Source organism: Diadema setosum, chromosome 19 (assembly GCF_964275005.1).
Source record: "Diadema setosum chromosome 19, eeDiaSeto1, whole genome shotgun sequence".
NCBI lineage: Eukaryota > Metazoa > Echinodermata > Echinoidea > Diadematoida > Diadematidae > Diadema > Diadema setosum.
Window position 1 is genome coordinate 31,241,913 of NC_092703.1, and position 16,746 is coordinate 31,258,658.

General features: G+C 36.0%; 1 long non-coding RNA gene across 1 annotated transcript; it reads left to right on the forward strand.

Annotated features, from left to right (window-relative positions):
* The first annotated feature begins 2,897 nt into the window (after window positions 1-2,897).
* On the forward strand, window positions 2,898-8,197 carry LOC140242820 (uncharacterized). The gene is made up of 4 exons (XR_011902155.1): window positions 2,898-2,985; window positions 4,848-5,032; window positions 5,740-6,162; window positions 6,952-8,197. It is a non-coding gene; the product is annotated as an uncharacterized lncRNA (long non-coding RNA).
* Window positions 8,198-16,746: the final 8,549 nt, after the last annotated feature.

Genomic DNA, 16,746 nt, shown 5'->3' on the forward strand with positions numbered 1-16,746 from the left:
TCAGGGTCAGGGTGAAAAAAAAAAAAAACGATTAGAGTTACATAAGAGACAATTTGTCCGAGGACGTATGGAAATCATTTATGTAAATTACAGGTAGCAACAAGCGTCCGTTTGGGACGCCGCATTCAATTGTTTTGATGGGATTCAAAACCACTTAAGTGCCTATATTGAGATCTGCATGTTAGAATTAGCTTGTGAACCACTGTAATGCCTTTCCACGAATACCATAATGAGATCATTTGACGCGAAGTATTTTATGGTTAATCGTGTCGAAAGCTGTTGAAAAGTATGAAAAGGAAATACCAAATGTGTGTGTAAATATGTATCGAGGGCATGTGTGACTTTCTCAACGAAGGTGAGTAGTGAGTGCGTAGTGCTGTGATTTTCCCTAAATCCAAATTAAAGATTAGGGAATATGTCACTGACTTCGAAAAACTTTACTATTCGAGTGTATAATATTATTCTTTCAAAAATCTTAGAAATCGAATTTTACAAGGATATCGATCTGTAATTGTTAACCTCATCTTTATCCCCTTTCTTGTGAATTGGGATAACTTTTGCGATCTTCATACTATTTTGTACAAGGCCAATTGTGAGAGAGGCGTTTATGATATGCACTAAAAGATCTACTACACAAGGAATAATATTTCTAAACAATTTAGTAATAATCAATTCTGTCGTCATCTGGACTCTTCCCGTCTGTCAGATTAGCCGCAATCGCAATCCTTTCTTCCTTGTATTTGGGGGTCTAAAAAATGTTTTGTGATTAGATGTCTTTAGAAAATTCACTAAATGATTTAGTAGATGAAGAGATGCTTGGGAAAAATTTCCCAACTGAAGGATACTCATTAAAAATGCCAGCTATGCCCGAAGGAGTATTTCAGACATATCAGAAGCATTATTAGGAAAATTTAAAACACTTTAATTGTTTTCAAACTATTTTGATAACATTTTCTATATTTACTTACCTGAATCACATAATCATTATTTTGTATATGCAGTAATTTTGTAAGCGTATTTTTATAAGACACATATACTTTTGTCTTAAGTTTTGTATTATTATTGAATATTATATCGATTACGTTAGGGTGGTTCACTTCCTGCAGTGTATTGGATTATTTATTCTTTTTTGTTGTTGTTGTTGTAAGAATTGAGGGAAACTTAAACGGCACTCCAGTGGGCACATTGATAGATTACAGGCCTTACCCCTATACTCATATACACACAACACATAATTCGCCGTCAGTGCACCTTAGATTCTTTACGAAAGTCAGTGATCAGTAAAGTTTGATACCGGTAGGGATGATTTATTCCTATTTTTAACAAGGAAAAAATATAATTCTTATAGACTTTTTATAGTAATAATAATAATAAATCATTTATTAAGCGCAGAAACTATGTCTATTTTATATTCTACTGCGCTTCAAGAGCTCTTAAGTTCCTATGTTGCACAATGCTGCATGGGAAGTACAAAAAGAAATAAGCCCATGCTAAAACAAAAAAGTCTAACAATATCTAATGGTAATCTATTCCACAACAGGGGCTGCACAAGAAATGATCGGTCACCTAAGGTAACTTTTGTTTTGATTTGGGGTATCTGCAATGTCAATCTATCATTTGTACTACGGAGATTATGCCTCTGAGTCTGAGATTTAAAGTTCAATAATTCACTGATATAACCAGGGGCCTGACCATTCAGAGCTTTATAAACCATCATCAATATCTTGAAATCAATTCTTTGGCGAATGGGCAGCCAGTGCAATTCCTTTAGAAGTGGAGTACCATGAGCAAATCTTGGGAGATTACAAATCAATCTTGCACACGTGTTTTGAGCCCGCTGCAACTTAACTATCTGTGAATCCGGTAATCCGTATAACAGACTGTTACAATAATCTAATTTGCTTATGACACATGCGTGGACAATCGTCTTCATGCTTTCCTGATCGAAATATTTACGGATGCGTCTCAAATTATATATCATATAATATGCTGATTTACATACACTAGTAACCTGAGATTCCATATTCAAATGGGTATCAAATAACACCCCCAAGTTTCTCACATTATTGGATGGTTTTATGACAGTATCAGCGAGTGATATACCATTTGATTCAAATTTAGAGACTTGCCGTGGAGTGCCAATGACTAACAATTCCGTTTTCTTATCATTTAACATCATTTTGTTTTGTAATGTCCAGGTTCTAATGTACTCAATACATGATTCTAACACAGTTATGCAGTAGTCTTCGTTTGGTGTGTTAGGGCGGAATGACAAATATATTTGTATGTCATCTGCATAACAGTGACAAGTGATAGCAGGAAACTCCTTTTCAATATTTGTGAGGAGTCTATTTGTGTACAGTGTAAACAGTAGGGGACCTAAACGTGACCCCTGTGGGACACCAAAAGGTACCGTGAACACATCAGAGACAATGTCTTCCATTTCAACTGTCTGTTTTCTACCAGACAAATAAGACTTAATCCATTCCAAAACTTTACCGTCAATCCAAAAATGGGTTTTCAGAGTTTTTGATAGGCAGGAATGATCAATAGTGTCAAAAGCGCCACTGAGATCAAGTAAGAGCAGTAAGTTGATCTTCTGGTCATCCATTGCCATCAGGGGTCCGTTTCATGAAGCTATCACATAAAAGCTATCACATAAATCTTAAAATGGCCAAGCCGCTCTTAAGCTAGGAGAGACTTTCACAGAGAAGTAAAAACCATTTCACGAAGTCTCTCCTAAGCTATGAGAGACTTTAATTTTTTCAATCGTCATGTTCGAGGGTAATACTAATTAACATATCATTAGCATATCATTAACGTATTCTCCCTATTGTGTTACATGCGGTGAGCACTCGCTACCTAGACATAGCACGTATATTAGTATACACGTGTATACAGCGCAGAGGTAACAGATCTACGACGGAGGCAAGATCCTGAAGGCTAAGTTGCATTCTACACCGCTACCAGTACATATTTCTATTAGTGAGTATATTTAAAGCTGTCTGCAATTAAAAAGTAATGCATGTGGATTCATAATGTGATATTATTTGGATATATTTTTGTTCGAATCTTCTACAATTCTCCAAGGGCTAGCTAGATGTAGATCTAATCTTAACGGTAGTAGCGTTATCACAATAGTCCCACGTAGGCACATCGCCGTTTGTTTGAATGACCAAATGGCCAGCTGAGTTAGGTAGTTTGTTAATGTTAGCATGGTAGGGTCTAGGGCTACTACAACTTCTACAAGTAATAGTGAAATGTTTGTGGGTTGATTTTTAGCGTGCAGATATTTCATGAGAGCAATTGCCCGATTTGTTCATGTATGGGTGAATTGCAGGTAACTTAAGGCGTGAATAGTGAAGGGATCGAAGAAGAAACCGGAAATTTCATAAGTAAAGAATTGGTCTGCATTTTATCATTTTTTGAAGACGTGTCTAACATTGAATAATTACACTGTCACTAGCTGTGTGGATAGTATTCAGAAGTGATACAAATTTTCTGTTTTGTGTCAAATCGACAGGAAAGATCTGGGTTTTTTTTTTCAGTCTAGAAAATCTCAGGTTATTTTGTCCAACAGAATTATGGGCCTAGCCTAAGCCTAATGTTTTTTAGTTTAGGCCCTAACGTGAACTTATAGCGTTAGCATTTACACTACAGAGAACCAGCTGTACGTTACCTGTGTCATTGTTACGTTTACAAGTCCTAATGTTACTATCTAACGTTACTAATATAGGTCTACAACAAAAACTTGTAAAATACTAGGGGTTAGGGGTTATACAAATGTAACTGCGACCAGCCCGAACGGGAAGCACTGTGTACTGGTACAACTAACAGGGAGTGCCCTGGGGTTAGGGCCGGTAGTACTATCTGGAGAGTCCGACAGTGGTTAGACTAACTAGATCAAGTACGGTAGTAATAGTAGGGCCTAGTAGTAGTACGTAGATCCAGGTCTACACAGAATATGAATTGGAAACCATGGTTCAGATCTTGGTTCAGACTTGAAAGCTATCTTCAACAATTCTAAGTGCATACAGCACTGTAATCGCAATGCATGTGTCACAATAAGATAGAGAATGATGTTTACCTAAATTCATTGGCATGGAACCTCTAGAATTCTACTGCTATACTACCAGATGTCTATAGATCTAGAATCCAGTGGTATAGTGATCCTGAGTAGCACCTACTGACCTAGATACTACTTAACCAGTGTATACCAAAAGTATAACCAGACTAGACCCTTTGCCTTGATATTCTTAAACATATTATCATTAACATAAGTAGGCCTATCACTCATCAGTAAGGAAGTTAATAGGTCTTCTTAATAGTGCTATCTATCTAGGCAGTTAGTAGATTCTATAGGTCCATACTCCGATGCTAATACCGCTTACACAACTTCTTTTAGCAATTTAACTGATGATGATGACATGACAACAGTTGATGATCAGAGTCAGACTGTGGCTGCATCTCAGGCTGTAACTGTGATCAACCCGAATGTGAAGCCACAGTACAGCTGGTCCTACCAGATCTTAGGTAGATGTAGACCTTGCAACATGGATGCCTAGCGACAAGATCTAGAACCTCAAGAAGTCATAATACCCTAAACTATAGGCTTACACATGTTGAATTGAGACAACTCAAATACTAGTATTATGTCTTTTAATCATCCCCCCCCCCCAAAAAAATAATAATATAAGATCCTTTATATATTTAAACTGCAAAAACATGTGAACTGATTTCAAATTTCATGCAGATTCTAGATATTGTGTGTAAAATCTTGTATAATCAAACAACAGTTTGAAAACACATTTTCTATTTTGTATTCACATTTTTAATTATAATGTTAGATATGGAACATCAGTCAGACTGCTACAATCAGACTTCTTCATCTAATAAAGCCCAGAGTCAGTTGCTGAACTTCACTGAACACAGAACCAAACTGCTGAACTTCCATCTTCTCCACAGCTAGACTGCTACTGAACTTCGTCGAGACTTACGATGTATCTACCAGCATGGTCACCTTCAACAGAATGCAAGTATTTTAGCTTATAATACTATTTTAGCAGACAACATATCTGTATATTTTAAAATACTACAATTGCAACATTATTTACATTTGGACATCAAATTGTCTCTGGATTTTTAGTTGAGTAGTGTTAGACAGGAAATATTGAAAACAATGTTTGCTGTAATGTCCATCTTGGTAATTGAAAACAAACATTGTTATCCAGTGAATAGTGACCCTTCTAGAAACAACTGTTTTTTGCATTTTTTATTTCACTGTCTGTAGAATATTACATACTGATCCAATTGAAAAGAGATAATTCATGGAAGGGGGGGGGGGGTACCTGCATGTCTACATGTATCAAGCTCCTGAAACAAACTTTAGCAGTCACGTTATCTTAATAATGTAGGCCCTACTATGATTGTTTATTTACCCTCTCCCTTTTCTAGTATCAAAACCACCTTATGCTCTTACAATGTTTGAAACAAGAATATTCGACATAGCTAATCATTTTAAACTGTGAAAAGTCATATTCATAGCTTATGGATCAGTAGATACTAGTGAATTCATTCTTTCAAAATCAATGGTAGGGCTTTTCAATTTGATTGCTATAGCTTGTTATAGCAAAGGCAAAGCAACCATCTCTAACATACTTTCTAATGTCCCATGTCCTGCACTATTGTTTTGTTTGTAAGATATTAACTGTTCTTGTATATTGAATAAACTCCAAACAGCCAAGGACCAGACAACATGTGAACTTCATCCACTTCAGAGTTAAGGACTGGGGGCAAGATGCAAATGGAAAAGTCAAGTGACAGTGTCATGGATATTCCACCATCTTCATTTGGTGTGTTAAATGATTATTTTTAGCTATTGAAGCAAGTTGAGAAATCATGTTATCTTGATCATCTACAGTTGGCAGCAAAATTATTCAGCCCCTCTCTTGCATGTTGGACACTCTGGCATAATGAATTACATTATAACTGAGATCATTTCTAAATCATACAAGTGGTGATCAGATAGTTTGCTACAAGTAAATAACAGAACCTCACCAAGCCTTGGGACAGACAACTGCAGCTGAACTTCACCCAGGTCAGAGTCAGACTACAATTGGACTACAAACTGTATAGCAGCATCTTATCTACGACAGAACACAGGTATGCTTTTCTCAAATTAAACTTGAAAGTATAAAGATTTTACAAAATAAACAACTTGAATAACAGTTGAAAAAGGGCAACCTCTGTTGATGACATATCAGTTACAGGTAATTCGGTCTTTCTTATTTTAGCAATTATTGTAGACTTGGTGGACAAACAATGTCACCTCTATATGTGAACTGTTCCATACGAGAAATGAAGAAATTAGTGCATTTATACACCCCAGTTGGGAGTTGATTTAATGTTTATGTCTATATCAGCCACAATTGGGAATTCAGTACGGCTTACATTAGTTGATTAACGCACTGACATAGCAATGCAGCTGATTTATTGCATAACCCATTGAATCATCTTTCTGTTTATTTTGGAACCCCCAGCTTGCCTGACATGTTACAATCCTTTTTAAAAAGTCATGAATGTATAACGTTCTGTCAGACGAGTGTTTAAAGTCACAATCACATTCTCATTTTGAGTCTGTGTCACACCTTTTTTGTTATCAGGAAGAATCTGCTACACTAATTCTTGTGTATGACATCCCAGACGATTTTCTTAGTTTTTTTTCGTAGATGCTGTTAAACTGTTTCTAATATACTGTATAAGAAATTGCTGAAAAGTAGTTCTGTGTAATGATATGTGTGCCAGTCGTGTGTGTATTCATTCAACTGTAAGCCCACATATTTAACACTCTGTATAATGTCAGGCAGAGGGGATGAATGGCGTGTCATAAAATTTCAGTATGTAACCAATATTTGTTTTTCCATATTTGTATTTCTTTTTTCTTTCATATAGATTCTCAAGGCATGGAGCTTGCCGAGGGTGATGCAGACAGGTTGAATGCAACATATGATAGTTTTTACGGCTGTAAATATATATATATATATATATATGAATTTAATCTTTCAAAATCAATGTTTATACAGTGAAACCCCGTTATAACGAGGTCCGTGGGACCGCCAATATTGCCTCGTTATAACCGGTTCCTCGTTATAACCGTACGCACTAAAAACAAAGAAAACATAAGCATGGAGTCACATATACCAAGCAATCAAACTTATGAGCAGTCTTTGTGTTGTTATTACACAAGTAAATGGATCATTATTATTGAGAAAGGATAAAAAGGAATCATTTGTGAGTTGATACCAAAAGAATAAAAAAAAAAAGAAGGGGTTGAAGACGCGTTCTTTGTTTTTCTTCTGAAAAATCTCTTCGCGTGTGTTGTGCATGCCTTCTCGAAAAGTGCACGGCAGGGTTGAATTCGTAATCCTTTCTACACGTATCTCTTCCTCGTGTATTGAACCATTCTGAAAGAATGAAAATATCATTTGTGAAACACAGTATAAAATTTTAATAAACAAAATCACATTGTATTAAAAACATGTGTTACTTTTTTTCTGAACATGGGTGCAAGCAGAGTAACATGCATTATTAAACTTATTTTACGCTGTGTGCGCCCAGCGGGATCGCGATGATTACATTATTAATTATTTAGGCTGTATTCCATGATGTTTGCACCAGCAGGGGTTGAAAATGCATTTTGTATTTTTCTCCCCAAAATCTCTTCGCATTTTGTACATGTGTCCTTGAAAGGTACACGACATGGTTGAATTCGTGATCCTTTTTACGACTATCTCTTCCTCATTATAACGGACCATTCTGAAAGAATGAAATTATTCATTTGTAAAATACAGTGTGAAATAATATGAACATCACGATGATTTCATTAATTATTTCGGCTGTAATCTTTTACGTAGTATACACATCAATGTTTCACAACCAGCAAAACAACTGGAAGTCGGAACTAACATGGAAAGGATTATGATTTTGCAGAGGTTGTGCTTTTCTAATATACAAATAGGTTAGGAGAGTCCATCTGAATTGAGTTGTACATCATTTTAAATCTTAGAGTCTGCTCTTTCAGAAAGAGGATTGAGCTTTTAACTTTTTGGAAGATACTAAGAAACCACTAATGAAGTGCTACAGAGCATACCATTCTCAGAGGAATTCAAAGTTCATTTGATGAAAATCGATTTTTAAATGGCTGAGACATCCAAAAACAAAGTAAAACAAAGTAAAAGCGATTCTAATGAAAGGTTGGTTCCACCTTTTATTAGGAATCGCTTTATTTTGCATATTTCAGCCATTTCAAAACCAATTTCATCAAGTAAACATTGAATTCTTCTTGGAATTATGTGCCCTTTCATATTTCAGAAGAGGTTTCTCATTATATCACACACACACACAAAAATCTGAAACCAGGTCTCAACCAAAACTACACCATCCCTTTAACCAGAAATCCATGTTTGGTGACTTTTTGTGACTTTTTGGGGGTTTTGTGATGCAGAGTCACAATTGCAGTGTTAGATATGAAGCTACAATCAGACTATTGCAGTTTGACTGCTGAACTTCACTCAGAGTTTTGTCATAGATGAGTCCATTGGTGATGGCATAAGTGCTTTGCCAGGCATTAACCAAAACCAGAAATGAGACAAATCCCCCTTAGAAGAAAAGAGAAACAAATGCATTGCAAAACAAAACAGAACAGCTAAGCATGCAAAAAAGTCGGTGAAAAGCAAACGGGTGAATCGAAGCACACTAAAACAAATAAATAAATAAATAAAAAAAGAAAAAAAAAAACCGAAAAGAAGATTTATAGTAAAGTGGAAGAAACCATTTTAAAATGGACAAATGCAAATCTCTGTCAGCACATAACAGTCTGATTTCTGATTGCTTTGATGAATAAAAGCTATTGTGTAGCAGACAAGGTCATTATTATTAGTACTATTATCATAATTAGTATTCTGATGTAGGGAACCTCAGAGTGCAAAAACAGTGGATTGCAACACATATCATTGTATGCTTACCAAATATTTGCAATGATAGAATTGCTTGAAGTTCAGCTGCTTTCACAATTTGATTAATAAACCATGAAAATATTTCAAATGATTATGAAAGATGTGTTGAGGTATAAGTGATCCAAACATAAATACATCAGTGAACGTTGCAGTGCATTATTTTTGTTATTGTTTCCAGGCGTGTGACGGCAAACTTTATGTAACCAAGTTAGAAAATTATATCTATGAGGGCAATTATAATTTGATCAGAAAGATATAATTAAGAATAACTTATTATGTAGAAATGAAGTAGAGTGTAATACCAGAAAATACTGTGAGTGATAATAATTTCACAAAGACTCTTACCAGTATCATCATTGTGGTTATGATAATTGTGCTGTGATTATGACGGTATTGAATAATGAAATACATGTTTTCAAGATCAGATTTTCCAATGAATCAGGCAACCAGAATATGAAAATTTGACAGCAACAACTGTTTCAATAGTTTCTGCAGTTACATAATCTGTCACATGACATGTAGTTAAATTGTGTAGAACTAATATTAACCCTATAAAGCCCAAGGGGGGGGGCACATTGTGCCCCCCCCCCCTACCAGATTTTCATTCGCCACTCCTTCGCCCTTTATCCAATTTTAACCAAATTTGGTGACTTTTCCTAAAATCTTATTCCGAACGTTTTGATATATAATTTAGCTATATTTGATATTGCTGGTTGCCATGGCAACCATAAACTGACAACCATCTCAGTCAGATTTTTGCGTATTTTTCTATTCCAATTCAAATTTACAATATTATAATGTATGAAATGGGCGTTTCTTGGCTGAAATTTGCTGAAGAAGCAGAATGTGAAGTAATTATGGCCTTGAAATGTTTTTCCTATTATTTCCTTTGTTTTTCTGTGCCAACAGCATAAAACAATAGATATAATAGAGATGCTTGAAAATAACAGTATTTTCCAAAGATTGACGTTCTATTTTGTGTCATTTTGATTCCTTCACCCAAGTTATACCTCTAATATCATTTGTTTGTGTGTGTGTTCGTCCCTCGTTCTCGAGGATGACCATTGACATCAATTGGCTCGATGGGTTCGGAGGTGGCTGATGAGGCCAATCTGGGCAAGAAAGCCTCTCCCACAGGTAGGGCAGAAGTGGGTAGGGGCTACACTGCTGGGGTTGGCTGCTCTTGCTTTTCGCATCTGGCGTTTGTGCTCTGCCTGCTTGACGCGCTGCTCCTCTGCTCTACGGGCCCCTACAGCAATAGCGTGGCGCCAGGAAGGGCGCCAGGAAGTGTCTCCCAGGACTCGGTGTTGATGGAGAAGTCTTTTAGGTAGAACTTCAGGTTGTCTTTGAAGCGCTTCTTTTGTCCTCCCACCTTACGCTTATTCCCATCAGCGAGTTCCCCATAGAAAAGCTTTTTTGGGATGCGGTCGTCAGATGTTTATCACATTATCAATCTGCAAACTTAAAATTCCAATATTATGGGAATATGAAATATGATTACTATGCATGTACCTATCCCAAACAATACATCATAGGTCTCATAATGTATTTCTTTATTTTGTTATGAATAGCGCCCCCATGTGGTGACCTTGAGAAATTTCAACCATAACAAATAATCAGCTTTGACTTGCACATCATTTGTGGCAAATATGAAAAATATTGGTCTATGATAAGACATATATACTGGGGATAAAGAAATTATACCAAAAAAATCATGTTTTTAGCATATTTCCTATGTATTTCTTTATATTTTGATAAATAGCGCCCTCTATGGGTGACCTTGAAACAACTCAAGTATGCGGTCATGTAGAGTATGAGTTGCTCTACCCATGTGCTAGATATGACGATGAGACATCAAACAATAACAAAGTTATATAGGGGGGGCACAATGTGCCCCCCCCCCCCCCTTGGGCCTGGGAAGGGTCAAAATAGCTTGGGCTTAATAGGGTTAATGAGTATGAAATTGATAGTGGTGAATGAATTAAATAATTGAATCATTATCGGCGCTTATCATTATGCATCTTTAAATGAAATGTGTTTCAATTGTGGCAATTGATGAGTAAAATCAAATCCAAGTATGAAACCATGAATACCTGCAGAAACTTGAACTATCACTCATTGTGATTTTTACCCCCACCTCCAACTGAGGGAGTTCGTTCAACCAGCACTAACTTTATACGGTTTTATTTTTTATAAAAAGTTGTTACCATGGGAACGCATTGTTCAACATAGAATAAAGTCATGTTTTGTTTATTAAAAAAATCTGTTCGTCATTAAATTATGTGTCATAATTACGTATCGCAAATCAAGTGCTCAAAAACTGAGGGAGTTGGATGAATAAACTGGTAAGTCCTATGATTTTCATTAAAAAATGATGTTACCATGGCAACACACTGTCCAATATTAATGGAAGAAAATTTGAAAGAAAGGTTTGCACAAATACATATTATGACTGTCACATGTGTCAAATATCAAGTCAAATGCTCAAAAGCTGAGGAAGTTAGCTGAATCCACAGTATTTTTATATGATTTTCATTCAAAATACCCTGTTACCATGGTAACACATTGACAACGATCAAAGAAGAAATTCGCACATCAGTCAATGTGCTTTAGCAGTCTCATGTGCCAAATTTCAAGTAAAATGCTCAAATACTGAAGGAGTAAACTGAATCCACAAATTTTTTTGTATTATATTCATTGAAAATGCTGTTACCATGGCAACACAATGTTCCATATCTATGAAAGATTGAAGTTTGCACAACTGCATATCATAGTGGTCACATGTGCCAAATTTCAAGCCAAATGCTCAAAAGCTGAGGGAGATGGCTGAATCCACAATAGTTTTGTATGCTTTTTATTCAAAGTCTGTTGTTACCATGGCAACGCATTGTTCAACAATGACGAAAAATGAAGTTTGCACATCTACGTACTATACCGGTCACATGTGCCAAATTTCAAGCCATTGCTCAAAGACTGACAAATCTATCTGAATTCACAATATTTTAGATGCTTTTAAGTGAAAAAAATGCTGTTACCATGGCAACGCATTGTTCAACATCAACAAAAGATTAGTTTTGCACATCTACATACTGTAGCGGTCACATGTGCCAAAATTTAGGTCAAATGCTAAAAAACTATACGAAGTTAGATCAATCCACATATTTCTTTGTATGATTGGTATAGAAAAAACTGTTGTTGCCATGGCAACAGATTTCTTCACATCCACACAGGGAAAAAAGCGTCTTGCACAACTACACATTACATTGATCTGATTCTATGCTGAATTTCAACTGCATTGCTTTAAAACTGAGTGTAGTAGTGTAATCCACAATAATTTGTATGATTTTTATGAAAATATGTCGTTGCCATGGCAAAGCATTACGCGATATTAACGAAAAAGATATCTTGCACATCTACCTTTGACAGTGGTCACACATGCCAAATTTGGGGTCAATTACTCCAAAAATGAGAAAAAAGTTTGATACAATGACTCTCAAAAAGCTATCACATAAACTTAGGAGTGCTCCTGACCACTCCTAGATTTATGTGATAGCTTTGCCAAGTTAGGAGAGACTTTATGTGCTAGCTTCGTTCATGAAATGGTTTGTAGAAAAAGTCTCTCCTAAGTCTGAGTTTATGTGATAGCTTTATGCGATAGCTTTTTCATGAAACGGTTTTTAGCAAAGTCTCTCCTAAGTGTGACTTAGGAGAGAGAAAGTCTCTCTTAAGACTTTCATGAAACGGACCCCAGGAGATCATTTTTAATTCGAACGAGTGCTGTCTCAGTGCTATGAAAATTTCGGTAAGCAGATTGATTGAATGGAAGAAGTGAGTTAGACTCAAGGTGTTCAAGGATTTGTTGGGTAGCAGCGCCTTCTACTAACTTTGAAATGTATTGAAGATTACCAACAGGCCTCAGATTACTGAATTCTGTTTCAACACCGGACTTCTTCAACAGTGGTTTAACAAGAGCAACCTTCCACAGAGCAGGGAATTGCCCTGTTGACAAAGATACATTGATCATTGATGTTATGACAGGCAATAATACATCTAGATGTTTCATCAATAACTTTGTGGGCAGTGGGTCCAATGGACAAGACTTCTTACTAAATTTCATGATCAATTTCTCAACATCATTCTCAGACAATTCTTTAAAAACTTTGAAATCTACAATCTATTGATCAAATGAGGCTTCATCAATGACAAATTTGTTCACATTAATAAGTTTTGATTCTATGTCATTATGAATTTTCTGAACTTTATCCACAAAATAGTTGCCTAAGTCATTGACAAAAGCTGTTCTATTTGTATTACATGGAATCACTGGTTGTTTGTTTGACATATTCACAAGACCCTTCACAATATTAAACAGTGCTTTGGTGTTTTCTCTGTGTTCAGACAGGAGGTCTTTGTTGTGAGTTTTGCGTGCCTCAAACAAGGAGAAACTGTAAGAGTTTCGAAGTGACACATAATCTTTCCAGTCTTTCTCAGATCTTGACTTCAACCAACGTTTCTCAGCTTTCCTCTTTTTACGTTTCTTTTCTAATATAACATCAGTTAGCCAGGGTGTCTTTGGTCGCAAGACCACAGTCTTTTCTACCATCGGTGCATGCTTATCTAACAACTCTTTAAGTGTCGAGTCATACAGAATAGCTAATTTAGAGATATCAGAGGATTTTTCTTTACAAAGACAACTTTCAGCAATATCATGTTTAAACAGGTCAGTGTTGATGACAGATAACCTACGAAATGATATTTTCTTGACTGGAAAGTGAGCTTTACTTGAATTGAGGTAACATATTACAGGGAAATGATCAGAGATCAAGGACGAATAAGCCCAAGGTTTGCCTATTACAATGATATCGTCAGACTGCCGTCTGATTAACAAATCAAGGGTATGACCGTGTGTATGGGTACAGAAATCAACTAGCTGGGTACAACAAAGACATTCAAGGAGGTCTAAGAAAGATTGTGAATCTCCATTATTAGTATCAACATGTATATTGAAATCTCCTGTTTATCTCCTTTTTATGTGGAATATTGATCAAAGTGTAAATGTTATCACAAAAAAAATACATTGTTTGAAATTGTTGAAACTTCAGCGGTAAGTGACTCTAATTTACAACAGGAAAAGTGTGAGACAGATTTCACGGTAACTAACTGTATATTGGTCTCAATTCTGAGTTTCTTGCTGTAATATAAGTGTTCATTAGGTAACTGCAAAGTTACGCAATATACATAGTGTAAAGTTTCACCGTCAGCGTTTAGGTAATGTTAAAGAATCAGTGTTTTGATCAAAGAGGCATCATGCTCACTATACCAGTCATAGTGTCAATGACCTCTCTTTGCTTTCGTTATATGGCGCCACCTGTGGCGAATATTCAGTATTTAATCTCTGATGTAGCCCCGCATTGCGTTTTAGTAACGACTTCACCAGGATAAGTTCACCTTCACAAACATATGTGTTGAGTGAATGCAGCAATATTAGTAGAACACATCAGTGAGAGTTTGAGGAAAATCGGACAACCTGTTCAAAAGTTATGAATTTTTTATGTTTCTGTTCAGTCACGGCTGGATGAGAAGACTTCTATAGCTAGTGATGTCACATGTGTACAACGATATAAAGAAAGAACCAAGAAAATTCAACATATTTATTAGTCAGACCGCAGCACGTATGCTAATAAGCCGATTCGGCAAGATTTATTCAGAATCTCGTTGACGATCTTTGCGTTCCGAAGGGGTCTCGTACGTGCGAGATTTTGCGAGAGTTTGACAGAGCTATAATCACAGTGTAGCGACTTGTACATACATTCATCAAGGCTACATGTCACGGTAAGTTGTTTCCCAGACTTTGATCTTTATTTTGATACCAAAGGACTCTCTACCATATTTCAAAAGGGGAATCAAAATCGAATGTTTGCAAGGATTTGGGATCTCACCTGGTTCCCATATTAAGTTGAATAATTTGAGTAATAATTCTTTCAAAGATGGAGGTAAGACTAGTTTATAGACATCATAGCCTATTCCATCTTCACCAGGAGATGAGTCTTTTTTGTCATGTAAAACTTTTTCAAGTTCTTTCATCTGAAAAGGATCTTTTATTACCAAAGGTCATATTTTCTCATCCCCAAAGTAGGATTCCATAAACTCCTCTTCCATCTCTTTATTTTTCCTACAATCCTCATTCCCTTTACCGATTGATGAGAAAAATTTTCAAAATTCATTTGCTTTATCATTATCAGTAATAGATTCTTTTCCTTCCGCTTTTAAAATTGGGGTATTTTGGGTATTATTTTGGATTCCGTTAAAATTTTTGATAAATTTCCGCATAAAAGATATAGACGTTGACCGATTCATCTTTGAATAAAAATATTGCCAATAATCATTCTTTGCCTGTCGAATCACTCGTTGAGCTTCTGCGTTTTTCTTTTTATAATTAACTAAATTTGACTGAGGCCAAGATTTCAAAAGTTTATTTTTCAGTCTATTTCTCTGACTCTTTTGTTATGCGAGAGCACTCCTTTGTCCACCACGGGACTAGCTTTCGCCAAAACTGTCTATTTTTTCACTCCTACTGTCCTATCAAGTATAATTCGTCGCTTGCCCGGAAGAAGGGAACGAGCGCGCGAATACGCGTAAAAATAGATTTCGAGAAAATCGCAATTTAAAGTTTCAATTGACTATATCTTTGATATTTGAATATCAATACTGCTGAAAATTCACAAGTGAACAGATAATATTCCAATTTGGTACTAGCTAAAGTGGCTATAATGAATAATCTACAAATTTTATGATATTGCTTATGATCTTACCTCATGCAGGTCTTTTCTCGAAATCTATTTTTACGCGTATTCGCGCGCTCGTTCCCTTCTTCCGGGCAAGCGACGAATTCTAAGATTCTTAAGAGAAAAGATTCGTAAAAATATCTAACACTCATACTATCTTCGTAGATATCAGTGTGGTTTTCACACTCCATCTTAAACATAATCCAATTCATATTTTTCATATTCCATGTGACATTTTGATCAACTTCTCTATGCATAAAATTATCTCCCATAATATATGTAACTCAATGAGAACAGGGAAATGATCGCTACAAAATCTGTCTGGAAGAACCTTCCAGTTGCAGTAGCCTCTTAAAGGGACTGTACAGTACTGGTTGAGGTGGGGATTCATGTTTTGAACATTCCTAATAGTGAGTTAACGAGAAACCTCTCATGAAATATGAAAGAGCATGTAATTTTAAGAAGGATTCAACGTTTATTTGATGAAAATTGGTTTTCAAATGGCTGAGATATCCAAACAAGTAATAATAATAAAAGGCGACAGGCCACGCCTTTTATTAGGATCTCTTTGTTTCACCTTGTTTTCGGATATCTCAGCCATTTCAAAACCGATTTGCATCAAATAAACTTTTGATACCCCTTAGAATTGCATGCTCTTTGACATCTCACAGAGTGGTTTCTGAATATCTCGCAAAACGCTAAAAGCTAAATCCTCACCTCGGCCAGAACTGTACACACCCTTTAACGACGAGGAAACAATGGATAGATCTAAACATGCGGTTTTACCTGAATAAGGGTCTAGTCTTGTACCTGATCCGTCATTTAAAATGACCAAATCCTGTTGTAAAACAAAATCTTCGATGAACTTTCCGCTTTTGTCGGTTTTACAACTACCCCAAATTCGGTTGTGTAAATTAAAATCTCCCACTATCAAAAGCTTGGAAGGG